The sequence below is a fragment of the Myotis davidii genome, unplaced genomic scaffold, assembly GCF_000327345.1.
Source record: "Myotis davidii unplaced genomic scaffold, ASM32734v1 scaffold570, whole genome shotgun sequence".
NCBI lineage: Eukaryota > Metazoa > Chordata > Mammalia > Chiroptera > Vespertilionidae > Myotis > Myotis davidii.
Window position 1 is genome coordinate 86,642 of NW_006283631.1, and position 9,583 is coordinate 96,224.

General features: G+C 38.1%; 1 pseudogene; it reads left to right on the forward strand.

Moving 5' to 3' along the window:
* The first annotated feature begins 987 nt into the window (after positions 1-987).
* On the forward strand, positions 988-9,270 carry LOC107183412 (annotated as a pseudogene).
* The last annotated feature ends 313 nt before the right edge of the window (positions 9,271-9,583 follow it).

A 9,583-nucleotide genomic window follows, 5' to 3' on the forward strand; every position in this document is an offset into this window, starting at 1 on the left:
AAATAAGCCCTGATTCATTATGAGTATTGCACACCTAGTCTTGTTATTTTTAATGAACTGTAAGTTCAAAGAGGGTAAAAATCCCATCTTCTACTTTTGTTTTATTTCAATTTGGACTTTTGACTTTCTAAGATAAAGCTTTTTTTAGACACTTAGGAGAGTTATGATGAAAGACCATTTGTGCATGTGAAATGTCCAGTTGCAGGCTTGATCCTCAGTAGGGGGCATGCAAGAGGCAGCTAATCAATGATTCTCATTGATGTTTCTTTCTCTTTCTCTCTTCCTCCCTGAAATCAATTAATATTTTTTTTAAAAGTATTCAAGGAATTCACAAAGTTGCTGTTGATCTCAAGCTTAATGCCCTCTTCTTTAGGCAAACAAATAGGATTCAAAAATAGTTACATCTAACTTGCAAAATGCATTTGGAACATAACTCTGGACTCTGAAATGGACCTGCTAAAAACCTACAATATGAGTTTTCAATCTTGCTTCCAAACTTTTGGCAACTTATTATTTTTAGTTCATGTTACAGTCAACATTAGAAATGATATGGTCATTTATTTTCTTTATTTCTGCTGTAAAGTATACTTAGTCACTTTATTGGTTTACTTGGAATATTGTCTGAATTCTTTCAGATTGACATATTGAACAAGGAAAAGGTGAACATGACCAGAGGAATACATTTACAAAAATACAGACGAGTTAGAGATAAATGGCCAAAGAATCAAGTGACAGGCCTCCTTTATTTGGCACTGTTTACTCAGGCCCAACAATTGGAAGCCTGATGGACACTTCGCTTCTGAGAAGTGTCAGCAGGTCATCAAGCCAAATCCTGGCTCCGCGTTCCGTGGATATTTGCAATACAGGCTTGTTCCAAGGGTCACGGAAGTTGAGCTTAGTTTTTCATTTGATGCCAGGCTATATCAACAAATTTTAAAAAGAATGTACTGCACCCGGGAACCTCTGTGAGCTGCCTAAGCCGGAAGAATGGCTGCTTTGACAGAAACCATTCGGCATGTGGCACAGCTAGACCTCAAGGGTGAGGAACAGCTAGTCTATTAGGGCTGATTTCTTTTTTCCTCCGCAAACACAGAATCCCCATACATATCTGTCTTCTGGCCATGGCTCAGTGACTGTCGGAACCAGGAAAACAAGATTTGACAGGCCGATGGGTGCACTGAAAAAAAATAACAACAAAGTGTGATAAAGCAGTGACTAACCCAGTGGCCTGGGGTTCAGATAACGCCAGCGCAACAACGGACTGAAACCTGTGATTCTCTGAGGCTCAGAGCAGTGCATCCAAAACTGGCTGCCACTGCCAATGGGCTGATGTCTGCAACAATCTAGGGCAAGGAGAACCCAAAGAGTGCTTCAGAAACAAGCGAGGAGGAAAGAGCTTCTCCTGCTTGTTGTCATGTCACAGTCAGTTCCCAAAGACCTCCGACATGAAAGGGCTTTGCAGTAGAGACTATTGATTCTGAATGTCTTGTTAGGGGATGATATGGAGGAAGGGAGGAGGCACCTCCCCACGTACAGAGACACCTCGCTTTCTCCAATAGAGATGCTTAGCTAACGTCTCGGACCGGGCAGGGCAGGCAGCTGGCTTTGTCCATTTACTGTTTTACTCTGCAGGCAGCAGCCTGGCAAAGCTCATCAGTGCCTCCAAGAACTGGCAGTTCAAGCCTTCCATGGAGGCTTTGTGGCCACTTAACTTCATCTAGTTTCCGTGTTTTGGGTGGTGGCTTGGATGACTACACAGGCTGGAGCACGTTGGGAAATAAAGAGTTGAGAACATGATATATTTATGCTCGTGGAAGATCATGGGGCAGGCCCGGTTGCCTTTATAGGATGACTGTTTTCTCCTTATGAGATGCAGGGTTATTGAGAATTTCCATTAGTGACACGGCCCCCACCTTTGAGGACCTGCATTGCTGCAGTCCTGCACCTAGTGTGCTAATGCTTGATGGTGTCATTGTTTCTGTGCTGTGTGCACACCTTAAACACATGTACCCAGCACCAAATGAAGCTCATGAGTAATCAGCTGACATTATAAAAAATGATTGCCCTTTAAAGAGAAAGACTAGAAACCCACATAAGAGCTCCACAGAATTACTGTAAATCAGAATTACTCCCCACCCCCAAGTTGAAATGGGCCCACATGGGACAGATGAAGTATAATCTCATCACATAGTGCCTACCAGCCCCCTATAGTGTAGTGGTTCAAACACAAACTCTGATATCCAACAAATCACTGTTAATAATCTCTCTACCACTCTCTATGTGGCTCTGGGAAGCCTAATCTTTTTAAGCATCGGAGAATTCATGTACCAAAAAAAGAAAGACAGAAATCATCTCTAACTCATGGAGCTGTTCTGAGGATTAAAGAAGATAATGTTGAAGTGCTATATAGTACAAGAGGCTGAAAAATGTTAGTTATATAATGATTATGATTATCATAGCTGTTTCAAATAAGGCATTTTCCCCCCAGAAATGTTTTTCTAATATGAAGTTCTATTATGGGATGGCCTTCTAATTAATGTTGATTACACTAAATATGTAAAGTGTGTTTGGGACAGAGCAACAGATCAAATCACAAGGTAGGCTAAATAGAGCATGCTACCAGCTCAGGGGAAGCAAGGAGGCCTTTGGCACAGGCCTGGTAGGACAGATTTTATGAAGGATGCACTGAAAAACAGAAGTAATAAAGGAGGAAGGCAGAACAAATTCATTCAGTAAGTGTGTCATTGGTTGTTCATATTTGAGCCCTCTCCCCACAGGTTGAAGGTCCCAAATAAATCCAACACAAAGAAGACAGCCACACCCAGAGACTCGCATCCTGTCATCTGTTCCTTATTATATGCTTCAATAGCATGAGTTTCTCGAAGGTGAATCCCTCAGCTGTTATTACCTCTACATAAAATGCAAAGACATTTTGGATATCACTTCAAATCTTCTAACTGAACCTGGAATTTCTCTCTCTTAGTCCATAGCCCTCTGACCCTCAGTTTCTCCCTTGTTTATATCTGAGAGATAATTCACAGCCTGTACTGTGGTTGAGAGGCTCAGATGGAACCAGATCGATGATAGTGCTTTGTGAATTGTAAGACACCTCTGAAGGTTCAGTTCTGGGGAATCAAACGGCCACCAACCTACCGACATCTTCTAGAGCAGCCATCGCCAACCGGTAGTCTGCGGACTACTGGTGGTCTGTGAGGTCCAAAAGGTTTGCGACCGCTGTTGTAGAGCACAATGTCTGCAGTGCCACAAAAACTGTCTGGGCCTTAGTGACAGAAAGATATGCGTTTAGATCTGAGCTCTAACACTTACTAATAATTAAATAATTTATAAGATTTTTTAGCAAAAAATATAGCTATGAGAGGAACTAAATGTGTCATAAGTGTGTATGTGTGTGTGTGTGTGTGTGTGTTTCTAGAGCACAATGTCTGCAGTGCCACAAAAACTGTCTGGGCCTTAGTGACAGAAAGATATGCGTTTAGATCTGAGCTCTAACACTTACTAATTGTGTGACCTTGGCAATTTTTTAAGGTATCTTTAAATTACAGTTGCATAACATAACATGCAACTATATTCATATATTTCAATGGCAGGAATGACAGGAATCTAAGTAATTAGTGATCAGAAGGTTAAGAATGTTTTTTAGCTTGTCTCAGCAGATAGCATACATTTGCAAAACTGTGGGTTTGATGGAAAGGATTTGACTGAAAACTGAGAGGAAAAATAGAGAACATTTAGTTTTCATGAAAAGGCATTCTAACAACTGACACAAACACAAAAACAAAGCAGTGTTTCTAATTAGCAAATAAATAAATAAATGATCCGAGGGTGGTTCCTAAGAAGCGTGAGGGAAACCTCCTCTTTTTACTGAAATAGTCTTGATGGCCCCCCGAAGATGAGAACCTGTGGGCGGTGGTAACAGTGATGAGAGGTACCACTGTAAAGACAGGCTGGCCAGAGTGGCTATGGGCCAAGAGCTCTTAGGATAGCCTCCCCCACCCCCGCAAAACACTCACATCCTTCAAAGTGCCGAACAGGTTTTGACCTTGTAGCCATGGAGCTAAAAATCACAAGTCACTTCATTATTCTTGGAACATATTTGCCCTTTCTTAAAATAACCAAGAAAAACAGAAAAACTTTCAATGAATGAAAAACATAACACCAGAGAGATGACATCTTACAGTACATCATACTCTACCCAAATATACTGTAGAAAAAAGGAGCAGTACAACTGTGAAGGCAATAGTAAAAATATTTTATGTAGGTGAGAAGATCAAGCCATTTGTTATAACAACCCAACTCTAAGTAAAATGTGCATGCATCTTAGAGTTCAAGGTATAGGTCAGCATGATATTCAGGAATGTGGGCATCATAGGTTTTGGATAAGAAAGACACAATGAGACAAGTAAATCATAACATGCTTCATAGTCGACAAGATGTTAATATTTGGCCTTTGAGATGATGCATGACAGTACTCACACCTTCAGGACTGGCTTCATCCACCTAGTTATATGGGAATGGCTGGTTATAACCTGATTTTCCTTGGGACAAATATCAGAGTTAAGGCAAAGGCACTAACTAAAGAAAGATCCGAAAGGAAACAAGGAGTCAAATCCTCAGGGTTATACTTCTTGGCCCTGTACTGCATCAATTTACAATTTTTTAGCTATATCATCACATTTACTATAGTCATGTCCCAGCTATACCTTCCAGACTGCTTTTTAGTATTATTTATGGAAGACATTTTCACAGGCTACCAAATGAAGAGCACACCTGACAATGAAACCAGCTACTACTTTCTGAAACGTGAGAAGCACAAATAGTTTTCAAATACTTGAGGATAAACTTGAATAGTTAAATACACATGTAAGCAAAATAAATTATCCTTTTTGTATGAATTTATAAATACACTGATAGTCTCTGATAGCTATTCCTATCTTTAATTCTTGTCTACAGTAAGGAATAGGAAAGAATTATCGTGAGATTATGAAATTATGAAGAGAGATGGAAACAAAAGGAGGGCTAAGAGATCTGTGAGACTACTAGACACTGCCTGAGTTGACACCATTTCTTGAAAATAGAGATGTTGCTGGGCCAGTATGGCTCACTGATTGAGCACCAACCTATAAACCAGGCAGTCAGGTTCGATTCCCGGTCAGGGAATATGCCCGGGGTTGTGGGCTTGATCCCCAGTATTGGGTGTGCATGAGGCAGCCAATCAATGATTCTCTCTCATTATTGATGTTTCTATCCCTCTTCCTTCCTCTCTGAAATCAGTAACAAATATACTTAAAAAATAGAGATGTCAATATTGTGGGAAGATAGTTATCACTGTAAATCATTAGGTGTCTCAGACTTAAAAGTAAAAAATATCAGCTATATCTCATGGTTTTCCCAAATTATTATTGAAAAACTGGTGAGACAACAGGAACAAAAAACTGTCATTGGTTGTATTTTCATTTATTATTCTCCAAATACTTCATCATTATTTGGCTAGCTTTTTAATTCAAAAGATTCACATTCTGAACAAAATGAATATATGATGATGGAACCAACATATGCTTAGAATATTTATACAACGTGAGTTATAAGGAACATTAATAAATTATTTATTTTTACATTCTATGTTCCAGTGGGAGGAAAACAAATAGCAGATAGTCATAATTCCATATAGTAAACAAATAAACAATCATAATTCCATATAATAAAAACTTTTAGAAGAAAATTAAAATGAGCCAACTTTGGAATTACAAATTTAATTTATTTTCTTAAAACATGTCTCCTCATCCTTGCTTTAAATGCATCCATCCCTTATAATATGCTCTAAGAAACCCAAAGTTCAATAGTTAATAATTGAGTAAAAAATACAGAAGAATTACAGTTGTGAAAAATGGTACATATTAAAATGAAAATAAGAATCAAATATTTATCTTCATAAATTTATTTGATATCCCTACTACACTAATAGATTAGAGATTCATTATTTTAAGTAATGTAAATTAGATAATTGATAAATCAAGGTTAAGGTGTGATTGTATTGTGAAATATAAACATTTGATGGTTTCAGTATGTTCATATGAATAGGGAAATATTTTCTGTCAGAAGAATATATTATATTTAAAAACTTAGGAAATGTTCATGCATTTCCTATATATCCTTGGTAAGTATGGATTTATTAAAAGCAGGACAACTGACAAATTAAATTATTTGACAAAGAGTAGGGTCAGGTTTCTTATTAACAGTATCTCTGCTATGCACCAAAAGAGCATTGAGCTAGAAGCAGAGAAACACAGATATTAATTTGGGTTCTGCCATCAACTATCAGAATGATCTGAGCAAGCTGCTGGATGTTTTAATTTCTTTATGAAACCATCAGAATTATTTAGGCTGAGTAGATCCAGAGGAATCAGAACCTGAATTTTTTTTCCTCTTACTAAATAAGATTTGTGCTATGTTGAAATCAGAGATTGGTTTTAGTTGGTCTTAGTTTTATATAATTGCTGTGGGAACACTACTTACTACTAATTTCTATCAAACAAAAGCATTGCATTTCATACAATATTATTAAACTTTGAGAGTTTCTTGAGTGAGATTTGCATATCAGTGACCTGTTAGACTCGTGGTCAGCAAATTCCGTCTCACGAGCCACATGTGGCTCTTTGGCCCCTTGAGTGTGGCTCTTCCTAAGCCTTAAGAGTACCCTAATTAAGTTAATAACAATGTACCTACCTATATAGTTTAAGTTTAAAAATTTGGCTCTCAAAAGAAATTTCAATCGCTGTACTATTGATATTTGGCTCTGTTTGACTAATGAGTTTTCCGACCACTGTGTTAGACTACTTTTTTGACAACATTTATTTACAAAGTGGAAGCACAGTTCTCCCATGAATACTTATTATTTACATACTATGTATCAAGCATAATCCTAAGCTCCAGAGAGACATAGAATGACCTAGATAATCAAAAAAATAAAATTTACTTGAATTCTCAAATGAAAAGATAGTTGGTGATGAACTACAGATTTCTTTTCCCTCATCAATATAGTGAATTCTTTAAGTGTGTAGCAATGTTGTTTGCTTATTGGAAAGGAATGAACAATTGGGAAATAAATCATCTTTTTGACATTGCCCTTTTATCTTTATCCTGTTCAAGTACCTTATTCCAGGGAACACTTACAAAACAACAAATGCCACTTGGCATTTTGCTGTAAAATATCAGATTTGTTTCAGCTCTCAGTATAGACAGTGTGTTTATAGTTTCAGGAAATGTAATTAATTATCATTATGTTTGCAATCATTTAAAATAGCCACATCAACAAAAAGAGCTTATGACATTCAAGTGATCCCATTTATTATTGGGTAGACTTCTAACATCTCTATAGTTAATGGTCTCTCAGTATCTTGTTAGAAAACCCATTTTTTATAACTTTCATTCAAGTAGATTTGGAAGAAATTCATTTGGAGACAGACTGAAACCTAGTAAACCAGATTTTTGGTGACTACATTTTCTTTTTCATCATTTCTTTTAAACCAGTTGAAATTTTAAGACAAAATAATCCCCTCATGGTGTAATTACTGCCTAAGATCTCAAAGGCCAAATTTTAATATACTGTGGGCTATGCAACATTTTATAATGAAGAGATATATTTAATAAGTAATAGAGATCATGTGTTAGACACTGCATGAAGCCATGTTTACATATTTTTATTTATTTTTAAAAATCACTTTTACTCTTTGACTTATCAAAACCCTGTGAAATTCAAAGAATACCATGAAACAATGGCATCAAATGATCACCAGTAAGAACTAGAATAGTTGACTCCTATCTGTCCATGATCCTTAAGAAGAGCTAGTAGGAATGCCTTTCCTATTGTTAGAAAGTGCAAGATTGCTGCATTGGTGTTAGGGGGAGAGTCTTACTTACCAGGGACTGACTGACTTTCTCTTGACTCCTTTTGCAGTGATAGAGACTTCCCTGGTGATGGAGACTTCTTTTGGATTGCAACCTCCAAATGAAACATTTTTCTACCACCAAATCCAGAATTCCCCATGTCCTGCAGTAGCAGCAATATTCAGATACTTGAGAGTAATCCAGCATCAGAGCTTAGGAACACATCAGTAGCAGCTCCAGTCCATAGTCCAAGTAATCTCCTGACACTACCTCCAGCACCAAGCCAGGAACAAAAAGAGAATAAGAATTTGGATGATTGCCCTAACTGGTTTGGCTCAGTGGATGGAGCGTCGGCCTGCGGACTGAAAGGTCCCAGGTTCAATTCTGGTCAAGGGCATGCACCTTGGTTGTGGGCACATCCCTAGTAGGAGGTGTGCAGGAGGCAGCTGATCGATGTTTCTCTCTCATTGATGTTTCTAACTCTCTATCCCTCTCCCTTCCTCTCTGTAAAAAATCAATAAAATATTTTAAAAATAAAAAGAAGAATTTGGATGATATTAAAATCAAGCTTTCAAAGCCTCTGGATTCTTCCCAGTTCTCTACAGAAAACAAAAATCCTCCATTGCTCCCTTGAGAAATCCTACCAGGTCCTGGCCCTCACTGATCCCCTTGGCTAAGAGGAGCAGCCTGGTTGTGAATATGTTGGTCTGGGAAAGAATAGCCTGAGTCTTAAGGACCAAGGACACTTGAAAATAGGACTGAAACAGGTGATAGCGTTTCATACATTGCTACACTGGTGAGGATATTCACCTTCCACAGGTCTTAGGTGATCCAAAGGCTTCAAGGTGATCACAACAAAAGATTCCAGAGCCATCAAGTTGAACGCGGTGCAGAAAAAGTTGGGGGTCATAAAAGCTCCCTTTGATCAAGCCAAGAAGAAGAAACATAAAGTCTCTGAGCCGATCAGTGGTCCTCCCATGGCCAAATTCAAGCCTGAGAGCCCAGTTTGCATGTTCATGGGAGAACTAGCAAATTGCAGCCAATGACAGGAGTCCTGCAAATACAGCCAAGCATTCTAACAGCAAACCTCAGAAAGCTGCCCGCATCAGGATCAGCAAAATAAGAGTCATGGGCAGGAAAAGACCAAAAGAACAACAACAAAACAAAACAAAAACAAACAAACAAACAAAAAACTCCAGGAAAGCTGAAGAGAGTAAACACTCAGGGCGCAAAGTCAAGGCAGAGGAGAAACCAACCATTCCCAAGATGAAGCAAAAGAAAAATCAACCCCCGCTGACCAAAGCAATCTTCAAAAAGGCACAAAGCTGCCTAGCTACGCTCTTGCTGGAATCTGTAAGACAGTAAGACCATAATGATAAAAACAGACACAATATCTCTACCTTTATGACAGCCCTAGTTATAGCAAAGTATATTTATAATAAATAAAATTACAACTGTTATAAAAATAAGTGACTACTATACTCTGAGACAGCATAACCTCATAGTACCCTTCCAATCTACACTAATAAAAGAGAAAAATGGTAATTGGCATACGACGCTACCCTTTTCATTAGCTAATCAGGGCTATATGCAAATTAACTGCCAACTAAGATTGGCAGTTAACTGACAACAAGATGGCTGTTAACTGACAACAAGATGGCGGTTAATTTGCATATGT